This window comes from Pseudorca crassidens, chromosome X, assembly GCF_039906515.1.
Source record: "Pseudorca crassidens isolate mPseCra1 chromosome X, mPseCra1.hap1, whole genome shotgun sequence".
In the NCBI taxonomy this organism is placed as follows: domain Eukaryota; kingdom Metazoa; phylum Chordata; class Mammalia; order Artiodactyla; family Delphinidae; genus Pseudorca; species Pseudorca crassidens.
This window is the reverse complement of record NC_090317.1, coordinates 43,215,521-43,231,665: the sequence shown is the minus strand read 5'-3', so window position 1 is coordinate 43,231,665 and position 16,145 is coordinate 43,215,521. Positions and strand designations below refer to the sequence as shown.

Sequence of the window (16,145 nt, the reverse complement as noted above, 5' to 3'; positions counted from 1 at the left end):
CCTGGTGGATCAGTGGTTGAGAGCCCACCTGTCGATGCAGGGGACACGGGTTCGTGCCCCGGTCCGGAAAGATCCTACATGCCGCGGAGTGGCTAGGCCCATGAGCCATGGCCGCTGAGCCTGCGCGTCCAGAGCCTGTGCTCCGCAACAGGAGAGGCCACAACAGTGAGAGGTCTGTGTACTGAAAAAAAAAAAAAAAAAAAGGAGTCCCTAAGATTGAGGACTTGAGAGGTAATCATGTTAAGTCCAAGGAGTTAAGGAACACCTAGAGACAGCCACCTATTTTCTTAAATATAATTTTAAAATTTTGTTGTTTTGAAACATATTTTAGTAACAGCAAATCCTAATCCCACTGTTTATTCTAAGAGGAATTGTATTTTCTCTCGCATTGAATAAAAATGGGCATAGTAGAGATAATCAGGCAATCGATGTTGGGAAGCAAAAAGGAAAACAATGGGAGTCTCTGACTGGAGAGGTAATCATGTTAAGTCCAACTTGTGAGGAAGATGAAATTAGGGGAGAGCAGAAACTATGAAGAAGTAGAAGCAAGGACACAGAGAAAAGCTTTCCAGGAGAAAATTAAGTCACCTGTCAGCAATGCGTGAAGATAGGCATTTGTTGTACGAATGCATATTTTGTGGGGAAGAACGTGCCAAGTAGACTTTGTCAATCTCTTTGATTCATATACATTTTCAAAACTGAACTGAATAGGTACTGTGGGGTAGATAATATCTCCTAACTTGTTTTTAAAAATAAGGACAGATTTATTTTTCTCTTTTAGCAAAACTTGGATGTCTATTGAAGAAACTTAAAAAGTAAAGGGTCACCTTTGTGACCAGAGCCAGCATTGCAGCTTGAACATCACTGAGCTGGAAGCCTGGGACAGAGAAACAGTGTTAATCTTGATTAATGGTGGAACAAATTTTGGACCTGTTGAGACTGAGGTAAGTTTGGGACATTCAGGAGGAAAGTTCCACTAGAGAATTGAATAAAAGTCTGTAGGGCCAAAGAGTAGTTTGGGCTAGACATGTGGAATTGTAGTGACAACTGCAGAAGTGAATGGGATCAGCTAAGGAGAGCATGGAGACCAAGAAGAGAGAGGACTTGCAATATTCAGGGAAGCAATACAGCTCAGGCTCTAAGAGTCCAGGTGTTGGAACTTGTCACTTCTAATTGGGTCTAAATCTCCACTCGGCCTCTCAGTATTCCAGTAAAATAAAACTATAAGATGGTTATATAAGATTCACGTTGAATATAAGAACAGAGAAAGGGTGGAACCAAGAGAATGTTGAAAGGTATATTATGCAAATTGTATCTGTAAGAATTCTGGTACCACTTTTAAAATATCAAACAAGGTAGAATTCAAGGCAATGGACACTCACTTGTATAGATAAAGAGGGACATTTAATAAAGAGAAAAGATCAATCCACCAGATGGTATCCTAATCCTTTATTTATATGCACCTAAAGGCATAAAGCAAAAAATATAAATCAGAATACCAGGACAAGTAGAAAAATTCATAATTATAGTGAGAAAGAATAATACAAGGGATATTTTTTTGGTAACTAATAGTGTTTTCAAAAATTATCAGTAAGGACCTCAAAGATTTTACAAAATTCTTAACATATTTGACCTTATCACATATATAGAACCCAGCAAATAACAACTGTTGAATAACTGGGGAGCTGCAGGTTGAAACATTTTCAGAGCTTGCACAGGTGGGAAATCATTCAGTTGTCATCAGCCAAATTGCAGAGTCCTCCTGAATACTGGGAGCATTCAGTAGAGTCCTCGGAAGGAAAATATTTTAGTATTAGTAATAAAATAACCCTAGAGTAAAACGTACCGTAAACATGCCTGATAAAATTTAAAGATAAGCCTCAAAAGAGTTAAGATGATCTGCCTACTAGAACAAAATCCTGCACCCTTTAAAGGAAGAAAGCAATCCCGATATTCAACCACATAAAATTCACAATGTCCAGCATTTAATAAAAACTTTCTAGCAATACAAAAACAGTAGGAAAATATGACCAATAATCAAGAGGGAAAAATAGTCAATATAAACAGCCCAGAAATTATAGCAGCATCTCAGTTGAGGTTAACATCCAAAGACTTTAAAGAGCTATTATAAATGTTCCCAAGGATTTAAAGGAAAATATTAATATAATAAGGAGTTAAATAGAAGACATAAAGGCTACCAAGTGAAGCTTTGAGAGATTTAAAAATACAATTTCTGAATGAAAATTTTATTCATTGAGGTTAATGGTAGACTCGACACTGCAAAATAAAAGGTCATTGAGTTGGCTGGCCTAGCAATAGAAACTAAGAGTTTCCTCAGTGATCTGTGGGACAATACCAAGATGTCTAATATATATATATATATATATATATATATATATATATATATATATATAGTTAGGGAACAATAAAAATATTTGAAAAAATAATGGCAGAACATTTCCCAAATTTAAGGAAAACTAAAAACTCAGAGATTCAAGAATCTCAATGAAGCCAAGCAGGATAAAAACAAATAAGGCCACACCAAAGCATATAATGACAAAATATCTGAAAACTAGTAATAAAAAGAAAATCTTAACAGCAGCTGGAGAAGTTGACAAAGAAACAGAAAGAAAAACAAAGGTAAAAGTCACTATGTATGGATTACTTATCAGAAATAGTGTAAGCCAGAATACAAGGGAAAGTCATGTTTGAAGTGCTTAAAAAAAAAAACTGTCATACTAGAATTTGATGTCTATTTAAATATCCTTGAAAATAATGATAAAATACTTCAGTATTCAACAAAGCCTGAGAGAGTTTGTTGCCAGTAGACTAGCAATATAAAAAGTATTTTTAAAAATGTACTTCAGACTAAAGGAAAAGGATGCCAGATGGAACACTGAATCTGGGCAAAGAACTGAAGAACACTAAATATGGTAAATATGTAAGTAAATATAATTTTTCTCAGTTTTAAATATTTTTAAAAGATTATTTTAAAACTAATATAAGATTGGGCTTCCCTGGTGGCGCAGTGGTTGGGAGTCACCTGCCGATGCAGGGGATACAGGTTCGTGCCCCGGTCTGGGAGGATCCCATGTGCAGCGGAGCGGCTGGGCCCATGAGCCATGGCCACTGAGCCTGCGCGTCCGGAGCCTGTGCTCCACAACAGGAGAGGCCACAGCAGTGAGAGGCCCGCATACCTCAAAAAACAAACAAACAAACAAACAAACAAAAAACCCCAAAAAGCTAATATAAGATAAATACATTATGGAATTTATATGATATACACCAGTAAAATATATGACAAAAATACCACAATAAGGGAGAAGAAAATGGAATATGATTATTGTAGGATTCTTACATTCATATGTGAATTGCTAAATCAGTATTTGAAAGTAGATAGTAAGAAGTTAAAAATACATTATGCAAATTCCACAGAAACTAGTAAAAATAAAGTGTACTAACAAGCCAACAGAGGAGATGACATAAATTACTAAAAATGTTCAAGTAATCCAAATGAAGGCAAGAAAAGAGGAAAAATTTAAAAAGAGACACAATCAAATAGAAAACAAATAGCAAAATATCAAATTTGAACCAAATTTTGTTGAAAATTACATTAAACATAAGTGTTATGAACACTCCAATTAAAAGGCTTGCTTGTCTGACTGGATGAAAAGGCAAGACTCAAATATTTGCTCTACAAGAAATAGACTTTAGGGACTTCCCTGGTGGTCCAGTGGTTAAGACTTTGCCTCCCAGTGCAGGGGTTGCGGGTTCGAGCCCTGGTCGGGGAGCTGAGATCCCACATGCCTCACAGCCAAAAAACCCAAACATAAAACAGAAGCAATATTGTAACAAATTCAATAAAAACATTAAAAAATGGTTCACATCAAAAAAAATCTTAAAAAAAGAAATAGACTTTAAATATAAAGACACAAATAGGCTAAATTCAATGGGTAGAAAAGTATATTAAGAAAAACTCTAATTACAAGAAAGGCTTGTGGTTATGTTAACATTAGACAAAGTATACTTTAGAACAAGCAATATTCAGAAAAACAAAGACATTTTTATAATGATAGAAAGATTAATTCATCAAGAGGTCATACAAATCCTAAATATGCTGCACCCAATAATATGCTTCAAAATGCTTGAGCAAATCCTAACACTGAAAAGATACATAGACAAATCTGAAATTATAGTTGTAGATTTCAATGCTCCTCTCTCAATAATTGATGGAGCAAGTAGACAAAAAATTAAGGATATAAAATCCTGAACATTAACACATGAAAATCTGCACACAAATATTTGTAGTAGTTTATAATTGCCAAAGTGTGGAAACAACCAAGATGTCCTTCAACAGGTGAATGGATAAACAAACTGTGGTTCATCTATAAATGGAACAGTATTCAACAATAAAACTACATGAGCTATGAAGCCACAAAAAGACATGGAGGAAACTTAAATGTATATTTCTAAGTGACAGAAGACAAACTGAAAAGGCTCCATACTGTATGATTCCAACTATATGACATTCTGGAAAAGGCAAAATTATGGAGACAGTAAAAAGATCCGTGGTTGCCAGGGACCAGGGAGAAGAAAGCAAGGATGCACTGGTGGAGCACAGCGGATTTTTAGGGTACTGAAAGTATCCTGTATGATACTACAATGGTGGATAAATGTCATTATACGTTTGTCAAAACTCATAGAGTGTACAATACAAAGAGTGGACTCATATAAACTCTGGACTTTAGTTAATAATAATGCATCAATATTGGTTGGTTCATCAGCAGATGTTAACTAAACTTATCGTGGTGGACATTTTGCAGTATATACATATAATCATTGTTGTACACCTGAAAGTAATATAATGTTAAATGTCAATTATCTCTCAATAAAAAATAAAATAATAAAATGAAAAAAATAGCGGCTCATCAGTTGTAGCAAATGTACCATTCTAATGCAAGATGCTAATATTAGGGAAACTGTTGGGGGCAGAAGGTGTGTATGGGAACTCTGTACTTTTGATTTACTGTTTGTGTAAACCTAAAACTGCTCTAAAAAAATTAAGCCTATCAATTAAAAAAAAACCTGAACAACACTATTAACTTGACCTAATTGAAATCTGTAGAACAAATTTCAACCAACCAACAACAGCAGAATAAGTATTTTTGAGTAAACATGGAATATTCAAAAACATTCAACCATATTCTTAAGACAGACAAGTTTAAAAAAATTTGAGGATTAAAATCATACAGAGTATGGTCACTGCTGGCAGCTGAATTAAGTTAGTAATGAATAACAGGAATATATCAGAATATCCTCTAATACTTGAATTTTAAACAACATGATTATAAATAATCCATGGATCAATGAAGACCTCACAAAGAGAATTATAAAATACTTTGACCTGAGTAATAAGAACATAATATATCGGGCTTCCCTGGTGGTGCAGTGGTTGAGAGCCCACCTTCCGATGCAGGGGACACGGGTTCGTGCCCCGGTCCGGGAAGATCCCACATGCCACGGAGCGGCTAGGCCCGTGAGCCATGGCCGCTGAGCCTGTGCGTCCGGAGCCTGTGCTCCGCAACGGGAGAGGCCACAGCAGTGAGAGGCCCGCGTACTGCAAAAAAAAAAAAAAAAAAAAAGAACATAATATATCAAAATATGTGGGGTGTAGATGTGTCCATGCCATGACCAAGTGGTGTTTATTTTAGGGATGCAAGGCTGATTCAACATTCAAAAATCAACCAATGTAATCCACCAAATAAAAAATATATATCATTTCAATTAATGCATATAAAGCATTTGAGGGACTTCCCTGGTGGCGCAGTGGTTAAGAATCCGCCTGCCAATGTAGGGGAAATGGATTCAAGCCCTGGTCCGGAAGATCCCACATGCTGCAGGGCAACAAAGCCCGTGCGCCACAACTACTGAGCCCGTGCTCTAGAGCCCGCAAGCAACAACTACTGAGCCCGCATGCCACAACTACTGAAGCCCGCACGCCTAGAGCCCATGTTCCGCAACAAGAGAAGCCACCACAATGAGAAGCCTGGGCACCGCAACGAAAAGTAGCCCCCCACTCACCACAACTAGAGAAAGCCCGTGCACAGCAACAAAGACCCAACACAGCCAAAAATAATAAAAATAACAATAATAATAAATAAACTAAAAAAAAGGCATTTGATAAATTCCAAACCCTTTCATGATTAAAAACTCTAAGTTAAGAATAGAGGGAAACTGGGGCTTCCCTGGTGGCGCAGTGGTTGAGAGTCCGCCTGCAGATGCAGGGGACGCGGGTTCGTGCCCCGGTCCGGGAAGATCCCACATGCTGCGGAGCGGCTGGGTCTGTGAGCCATGGCCGCTGAGCCTGCGCGTCCGGAGCCTGTGCTCTGCAACGGAAGAGGCCACAAAAGTGAGAGGCCCGCGTACCGCAAAAAAAAAAAAAGAATAGAGGGAAACTTTCTCCACTTTATACAGAGTATTGACAGTGACCTACAGATAACACTGTACTTAATGCTGAAAGACTGAATACTTTCCCCCTAAGACAGCGTGCAAGACAAGAATGTCTGCTCTCTTCACTCTTATTAAACATAGTGTTGGGAGTTCTAGCCATTGCAGGAAGGCAAGAAAATGGAATGAAAAGCATACAAATTAGAAAAGAAGAAATAAAGGAAGAAATAAAACTGTCCCTATTTGCAGATGACATGCATGATTGCCTATATATTGTAGAATATCCCAAGGAACCTACATTTTGTTATCTTTTAAATAACTCCCACATGAACTTGCAAAGAAATGTGTTTCAAAGAAGAATATATTCAAAAAATAAAAGAAGACCATTATTTGCTGATGTGTAAAGGATTCCTCTATTCTATACAAGTGTGTCATCAGGCTACTTATGAAATGTTAAGAGGCTTGGTTGTGTTGACTCTCCACCAGGCTATAGCCTCAAAGGACTTCATGTTAAGCTAGGGGAAATTTGAAGTAGCCAGGAGAAATCATTCCATCTCACCAAGTTGTTCACCCAGGACCACAAAGGACTGTCACACTCTATGCCCACCAGGGAACATCAAAGGGGAGAGTGAGTGTCTGGGGGTCATATGGTGTGGGTTTGAGTCCCAGCCTTGCCACTTATAATTAGCTGGTGCTGCAGACAAACCCCTTCAGCCTCTACTTCCTCTTCGGTAAAACAGGTATAAAAGTGGTACCTACCTCAGAGACCTGTGCTGAGGATTAGATGACGCAAGTAGAGCACTTAACACAATCCCTGTCACATAGTATAGGGTATTTACAGTAAAGGCTACTTACAAAACCTGTACAAAATGAGAAACTTCAGGAGATAATAACAAAAATATACAGAGGCATATTTGCTGATCTTTATGTTTTCTGCTCTTATGTCACATGGCGTGGAGATCCCTGGTTCTTTGAGCAAAGCCAGAGCCAGCTATTCAATACCAAAAGGTGATGGTAATGGACTACATGATCTTCTCTTTCAGCCTGTTCTTTGTTCTTTTCTTCTGAGAGCTGCAGACACCAATGGAGTTTGAGAATCTTTCATCTTAGAGAGGCTGAATCTCCTGGAGTTAAGTTGTCCGAAGTTGTTTCCACATTTGAAAAGCCCTGTGGGACACTAATATGATGAGGAGCAGAAGAGAGAGAATCAGCTGCAACATGAAAAAGTGATAGGGAATCATGTCTGACCAACCACCCATTGTGATGGACAGATTTTCACTCAGAGAAGGCCCTCTCTTCACTCTGCCAACAGCAAGGAGTCCATAATTTTAAAGTGTTGGAAGAGGAGCTGTCCCACAGTCACAAACTCTCTGGGTTGTCGTCTCCTCTTTCACTCAGTCTAAGTTCACAGTGATGGGTGATTTGGGCAAGAGGCTTAAAGGGAGGCTGGCCAGAGCAGTTCAGTGTCTGTTGACCTGGCAACGGGGTGGCTCCATTATTACCCGCCTCTTTTTTTTCTCCTCTGAAACTTCCATTATTACCCTAGCATGCAGAGCTGCTTATCAGAGTCTTGGTTGCCAGTTCAGCCTTGGGTGGAGGAGCTACTGCTAGTTTTCCTAGAAACTTTATTCACTGACTAATTTATTTGGTGTTTCCCATTTCGTACTGAAAAAATGACTTGTGATTCTTTTCTGCCAGTATATGGGGTGGGAAAAGAAACGTTGTAGCACTCATCAAAAGTGTCCAGCCACTGTTTGTCACATGTAGTTATCTCCTTCTGGGCTTCACTATAAATCCTTACTCTTGTTTTGGGTGGATTATGCTAGACATGGGGTTCTTTGTCCCCCAGGGCCCTCAAGGAAAGACCTCATCCACGCTCCTCCCCAATTAGTCTCAGGGAGAGGAGGTCATTTCTCAGAAGCCCTTTGCCTGGCTCTCATCAGAGGCAGCTCCCTTCACTTTGCCAGGAGGCCTTAATTAATTCCTTTAAAAGAATCTACCACATGAACAACCTTACTCTGTGACTCTCTCCATGTCTAAAACTGATGGAACTGAATACAACCTCTGAGTTATAATTCTTGCCTAGAAACAGCTTTCTTCCAAAGGAGGATCCTGCCACCTCCCTGCTCTCCTGGAGTGATCCACCGGGATCAGAAAGATGCTCATCAGGAGGCATCCAGCTCCCTGGGAATGTGAGGACGGTACAGTCACTGTGTGACTTAGGGCCTTGGTCCCATTCCCTTCCAGCCTCAATGGGCCTGTGAAGACGGAAGCCGAGCCATACATTCAAAGGAAAAAGGAAGAGGGACTCACAGTTTTTGAGGACAGATCTGCTGAGAGTCAGGAATCTGGTGGAGCTTTACCCTACTAGTAGTGGAGGGGGCAAGAGAGGGTGAACTACAGATGTGAATATATTTGAGGGGCAGCATGATCTGGAGAGCATGTGGAGAGAAGAAGAAAATACACACATGTTTCCATTTTGACTGTGAGTCAACGCCGTTTCATGCAGTGGAATAAGTGCCTTGAGGGCTGGGGAAAAAAGGTGTTTGCACCATTTCCATTCAACTGAGTCATGTGCCCCATGAATGGAGTTTGGGGTAAGGGAATGAACTCACCACTGACTCTGTTTCCCGTGTTTCCCATGTTTTCCTGTCCCCTTATTTCCTTGTTTCACATGAGAGAAGAGTGATTTCTTTGAGATCCTGAAGGGTGAGATCAAAGCCACTTGTCTGCCAGACAGGACACTGGACACTGGATCAAGAGAGACAGGAGACCTCCCTGTTCATGTCTGTAAGTCACTTCACTCCTCTTAGTCTCACTTGGAAAAAACATATTTGTGTTATGTGTGAGCTTCATTGCTTTGGGGTAGAGTGATGGCACTGCAAACAAACAGGTGGAAACTGAGAGCTTGATGGATGAACCAATGGCCATGGCATGGGCTTCAGTACCTGTGTTTCCTGATGTACCATTCTGGTTGTCAGGCACCTCCCATCTTTCTGTCCCCACTGTCAGGGCACCCCAGGTTCCTGGCTTCTGTCTACATTACTCTAATGTCACAAAGGGCTGGGCTGGAGCAAAGGGGTAAGAAAGGGGGTAAAGAGAGAGCCCCTGGAAAACCTGCTGTTTTCTGCTCTCCTCCCCTGGAGAAGCTGGGGAAAAGGAAGAAAGTCATCATCCTGTTTGTTCTCATTCCATGTGCTGTCATGTTCCCTTACTTCTGGCTGCAGATAACTTCAAGAAAATACTTTTCCATTGAACCTTTGAAAGGTAGGGTGCTGCATAGCATCAAAAACTATTTCTGTGTATTTTGTACAGGACCCTACAGTACCATCCAGGAGATCTCCCTGGGTCCCGGGGGCAGACCTCACCTCAAAACTCTGGGATGACCTTGGGTAAGTCACTGCCCAAAGAGGAGGTGGTCTCACCTGTCAAAGAGGATCACACCAGCCTCTTCTCCCAGCCAGCTAGGTCTGGGCCAGAGAATAAAGTTATTTCTATTCAGAAAAATACTTTGAGTTTCTAGAAGGGAGATATTTTTCCATGTAAGTTCAAGGAATTATTTTAAGAGTCATGCTGCAGGCTCAGAAGAATTCTACATTCAGTCACTATATCTAAGTTCAATTCAGTTAAAAAGTCACTGAGTTCCAGACCCTGGGCAAGGCTTTAGAGATATCTGTTGATGCATGGTAGGATACCTTTGTGGTTAATATCAATGGGCTTTAATACCATACAGTCCTGGGAAGGGCGCTTCCTCTGTCTCCTACTAACCGTGTGACCTAGACAAGTTCCTTAACCTCTCCATGCCTTGAATTTCTGATCCATAAATGGTGATAAAACCTTAAAGGCTGTTGTGAAGATCAAATATGTTAATGTCATTAAAGTAGTTAGCATGGCGTCTGTCACAGAAATACAGGCTACACTGGACCTTCAGTCTCTTGTTCCACCATCTTAATGTTGAGTTCTGGCTCTGGATTTACCTGGTGGTAGTGTAACTCACTTAGACATGTTCTTCCATCTCAAATACATTACTTTTACAAAGGGAAACAAAAGCTAAGCAATAAATGTTGGGTTGAAAATGCAGATTTTGATAAAGTTTATAAGAATGATCCTACTTCAGTTTGTAGAACTGGTATAAGGATATAAAAAGGCTTGACGACTCTCAATTTTATAAGCCATTTGCATTTATTTAACAAATATTTATGGGGCATCTACTACATGCCAGGCCCCATTCAGCCTATAAATCTTGTCTTCATCTCAGGACTTTTTTCTAGTCTCCAGACCCATGTATCCAATTACCTGTCAGAAATGTGTATCTAGAGCAGTAGTTCTCAAATGGTGGTGATTTTGCTCCCCAGCTCCAGGAGACATGTGGAAATGTCTGAAAACATTTTTGGTAGTCACAACTGGGGGTGCTACTGAAATCTTGTGGGTAGAGGCTAAACATCCCACAATACATAGAACAGCCTTCACAACAAAGAGTTCTCTGACCCAAAGTGTCAACAGTGCTGAGGTTGAGAAAACCTGCTCTAGAGCAAGGTAAACGTTACTACCCACCCTATGTGCACAGATTCAGTGTAGAACCCAACTTTGGAATCCAACAACCCTGGATTAGAATAACTATGCTGCCTCTTATCAGGTGTGTCCTTGGAAAATGTATTTAACCTCTCTGAGCCTCGGTAGAGTGTGCCTTGGAGGAGGAATGAGTTGTAACGGGAATACTGATACTTAACTTACAGAACAATTGTAAGAAGTTATAAAAACAGTATGTAGAGTTCTTAACACACTGTCTGGCCAGTAGTAGGCCCTTGAAGTGTTAGTTTCCTTCCTACCCCACTTCCTCACTTCTGCTTCCAAGATTACTTTAACCTAAACTACATAGCCCTAAACAGCATAACTATGTCCTAAAGAGCTTCTGGAACTATGACAACAAGAAGGAATATAACTCACACAGACCCACCTAGTGTTTAAGAGTTGGTGCCACTTTTGTGTTGTAAAGTTGTCTAATGGAGGTGGGCTAGGGGAAAAATTGTCACCCCATTTCCATGGAATCAGTGTACCTTTACTGAGCTCTTATGAGGCCCTCTTGGAGAGTTAACATCAGGAATGCCCACTAACTGGGTATGTGAGTTCATCTTGTGGCTCAGTAAACATAAACACCCAGAGAAGCACAAGCATGATGATGGGTGTTCTGGAGAAAGCAATGGAGCAAAAGGAAGGAAATGTTGGTCCCTAACTATTTTCTGTATGACCCTGGCTAAGATGCGTAACTTCTCCTGGCTTTTGACTCAGTTTTAGGGCATAAGATTTGAATTGATCTTCTATCAGGCCAAATTTGGGTATAAGCCATTTAGCTTCTCTCTTCACAAGCATTCCTGTCATCATTTAAATTCTCATATCCTAGTGTTACTGAAAGATTAGATGAGTGAAACTACTTTACAAGAAATCTGGGACATTCTGAGGCAGAGGGAAAAAAGAGTACTGATGGAACCTCTCAATGGTTCTTAACACTTCCACTCAAGGGGCATATTTGATTTCCTCTTATATTTGGCCACATCTAGTCACATGCCCAAGCCTGATGTCAGTGGGGTGGGATCAGTGAGCCTGGGAGTGATCTCAGGGACCAGCCAATCTGTGTGACCCCACCGTTAGGCATCTTGGTCCAAGGAGCAGTATTTAATCATCTATGATCTTCCTCAACAAGAGAAGTTGTTGAGTGTGTACCCATGAGGGCACAATACTGAGGAAGTGTAAAACTATCATCTTCTAAATGGGAAGCTCCTGGTCATACTGTGGGGAGGGAAAGAGATGGGACCTCACCCCATCCTGCCATTTATCTGAAAAGGTGACATAGGCTCTGTCAGCCTGAGCTTGGTTATCTGTGACTTATCATGATACCTTTCTCACAGTGCTGTCCTGGGCTGTAAGTGAGAAAACCTGTAAAGTACATATGGGACATAGTAAGACTTCAACCAGATTATGGTATCACATATCAGTTCTGGCCCACTGGGCTCCTCCCTCCCAGAGAGGAGGTGAAATTATTCTAATCCAAAGAGCACTACTGCCATAAAGAGCATTTGGAAAGGTAGTAGCAAGAGCTGAAATATATCATAATGTATTAGCTTTAGTGCCAGTTATGAATTATGGGATGAGTTACTTGTGGAAGTTGGGGAAAGAGAAGAAAATCACCATTCTGTCTCCTGTTAAAGTGTATGCTTTCCTGTCCCCTTAGTTTATCATCTAGTTTGACACTAAAGGAAGAGAAGTTTCCCAATGATTCTGAGGTAGAAGAGATAGTACAGAGCAAAATAATGTGGATGCTGGAGAGGAAATTGGAGTCAGGAGACCAGACATATCCCTGACTATAGAACCTCGTTTGAGGCACTCCCTTTGTTCTGGCCTCAGCCCTAACAATATGATGTTCTATACCAGTAGCCTGAGCTTTGGGTCAGAAAACTCAGTTTAAAGCTGGATATCACTGATTAAAGGTTGCACATTTTTTGGTCTGAAGCTCCATGTGGTAGGCAGGATTCTAAGATGATCTCCAATGATTCTCAGACTTGTATAATCCCCTCACCTTTGAGTGTGGGTGGAACCAATGAATATGAAGAGATATCAATTCCATGATTATGGTATGTTATATTGCAAAATGGAGACTATATGGGTGGGCCTGACCTAATCAGACAAGCCATTTAAAGCAGATAATTTTCTCTGGCTGTTTACAGGAGGAGAAGTCAGAGATTCAAAGTACAAGAAAGATTAAATGTGCTGTTGCAAACAAAAAATTTTGCAATTTGTATGGAAACACAAAAGACCCCGAATAGCCAAAGCAATCTTGAGAACGAAAGAAGGAACTGGAGGAATCAGGCTCCCTGACTTCAGACTATACTACAAAGCTACAGTTATCAAGACGGTATGGTACTGGCACAAAAACAGAAAGATAGATCAATGGAACAGGATAGAAAGCCCAGAGATAAACCCATGCACATATGGACACCTTATCTTTGATAAAGGTGGCAGTAATGTACAGTGGAGAAAGGACAGCCTCTTCAATAAGTGGTGCTGGGAAAACTGGACAGGTACATGTAAAAGTATGAGATTAGATCACTCCCTAACACCATACACAAAAATAAGCTCAAAATGGATTAAAGACCTAAATGTAAGGCCAGAAACTATCAAACTCTTAGAGGAAAACATAGGGAGAACACTCTATGACATAAATCACAGCAAGATCCTTTCTGACCCACCTCCTAGAGTAATGGAAATAAAAACAAAAATAAACAAATGGGACCTAATGAAACTTCAAAGCTTTTGCACAGCAAAGGAAACCATAAACAAGACCAAAAGACAACCCTCAGAATGGGAGAAAATATTGGCAAATGAAGCAACTGACAAAGGATTAATCTCCAAAATTTACAAGCAGCTCATGCAGCTCAATAGCAAAAAAACAAACAACCCAATCCAAAAATGGGCAGAAGACCTAAATAGACATTTCTCCAAAGAAGATATACAGACTACCAACAAACACATGAAAGAATGCTCAACATCATTAATCATTAGAGAAATGCAAATCAAAACTACAATGAGATATCATCTCACACCAGTCAGAATGGCCATCATCAAAAAATCTAGAAACAATAAATGCTGGAGAGGGTGTGGAGAAAAGGGAACACTCTTGCACTGCTGGTGGGAATGTGAATTGGTTCAGCCACTATGGAGAACAGTATGGAGGTTCCTTAAAAAACTACAAATAGAACTACCATATGACCCAGCAATCCCACTACTGGGCATATACCCTGAGAAAACCAAAATTCAAAAAGAGTCATGTACCAAAATGTTCATTGCAGCTCTATTTACAATAGCCCGGAGATGGAAACAACCTAAGTGCCCATCATCGGATGAATGGATAAAGAAGATGTGGCACATATATACAATGGAATATTACTCAGCCATAAAAAGAAACGAAATTGAGCTATTTGTAATGAGGTGGATAGACCTAGAGTCTGTCATACAGAGTGAAGTAAGTCAGAAAGAAAAAGACAAATACCGTATGCTAACACATATATATGGAATTTAAGAAAAAAAAAATGTCATGAAGAACCTAGGGGTAAGGCAGGAATAAAGACGCAGACCTCCTAGAGAACGGACTTGAGGTTATGGGGAGGGGGAAGGGTGAGCTGTGACAGGGCGAGAGAGAGTCATGGACATATACACACTAACAAACGTAGTAAGGTAGATAGCTAGTTGGAAGCAGCCGCATGGCACAGGGATATTGGCTTGGTGCTTTGTGACAGCCTGGAGGGGTGGGATAGGGAGGGTGGGAGGGAGGGAGACGCAAGAGGGAAGAGATATGGGAACATATGTATATGTATAACTGATTCACTTTGTTATAAAGCAGAAACTAACACACCATTGTAAAGCAATTGTACCCCAATAAAGATGTTAAAAAATAAATAAATAAATAAATAAATGTGCTGTTGCTGGCTCAAAGACAGAGGGGTCCACATGACAAGGAATTAGAGTTGCCTCTAGGAACTGAGAGCACCCTGAGCTGACAGCCACCAGACAGCCAACAGATAATGCACTGTAGTCCTTGACTTTTGTGACAGTTCCAGTGTAGTACTGCTGGGTGGATAAGTCTATCTGATTCTAGGTTCATTAATAGGAAATGTGCCTGTAGATCTAAGCCACTTTCTCAATATCACTTTTATAAGGAGTAAAGTTGATATATTGTTCTTATTCTTTTTTCATATTTCTTAATTGGTTTAGAGCTCAGATGTGGAGCAGTGATGTATTAGGGGTGGGGAAGCCTTTAGAAGCCCAAGAATTTTGGAGCAAGACCATAGGAATAATTGGGAGCCAGCAAGACACAGAAAGGGGAGAGAACTGTGGGCCAATTGTAAGACCCACCTATGAGGGCAGAGCAGAACATGTGCTCCATAAGGGCAACTCACCACCAAGAGTTTTGAAGGGAGCGGGCCTGAGCTGTGCAATTAATTTCTCCTTCCAGTGTCACTAATCAGGTAAGTCGTTCCTGTGATAGAGAAGAAATGAGTGTATGGAGAGTCTAGAAGTGTTTTGGTCATGGATGCCCCTTCATATAGAAGAAGTTAACAGGAATGGAGGATTAGAATTCCCCAGGACAAACCAATGTATGGTCCAACTGACTAAGTTTCTGCCTACTAAATAACTATAATATTCTAGGCCTGCTTTCTTTAAATAATTCCCAAATTGCCTAAATGGCATTTATTTTGTGTGTTCCTCGATCATTCAGTCACATGATTACAGTCAGTCTCTTAGTTTTCTGCCACAGATGGCTAACTGCTTAGCATGGCCTGTGATTTTACACGTTCACCCTCTGAGGGCTAGTTCACCTTCAAAAACCCTAGGACACCTCCCTGAGTTTTGTTATACTGATACTTCCTTCCTGTCTCATTTTAACACAAAATTCCTGACGACAGGCACATGCCTTGTTACAACAACGTGGGCAGAATTTCGCCAACCGCCCGGGTCCCAGTCTAGTGCCTCTATTTCTCCGGTGGCAGCCTGAAGAGCAAAGGTACTCTGCTTTCGGCGAAATCCAGGGTGTGGATGGATGGCTGTGAAGAGGCATTTCCGATGTAGAGAAACAAGCCTGCGCCTCGCGGTTGCCATAGAAACCTGACGTCAATATGGCGACCGTGACGATTTTTTAATACAGA

General features: G+C 40.5%; 1 long non-coding RNA gene across 1 annotated transcript; it reads left to right on the top strand.

Moving 5' to 3' along the window:
* Positions 1–236: 236 nt before the first annotated feature.
* On the top strand, positions 237–13,819 carry LOC137216559 (uncharacterized). The gene is made up of 4 exons (XR_010939827.1): positions 237–944; positions 7,491–9,237; positions 9,763–9,839; positions 13,170–13,819. It is a non-coding gene; the product is annotated as an uncharacterized lncRNA (long non-coding RNA).
* The last annotated feature ends 2,326 nt before the right edge of the window (positions 13,820–16,145 follow it).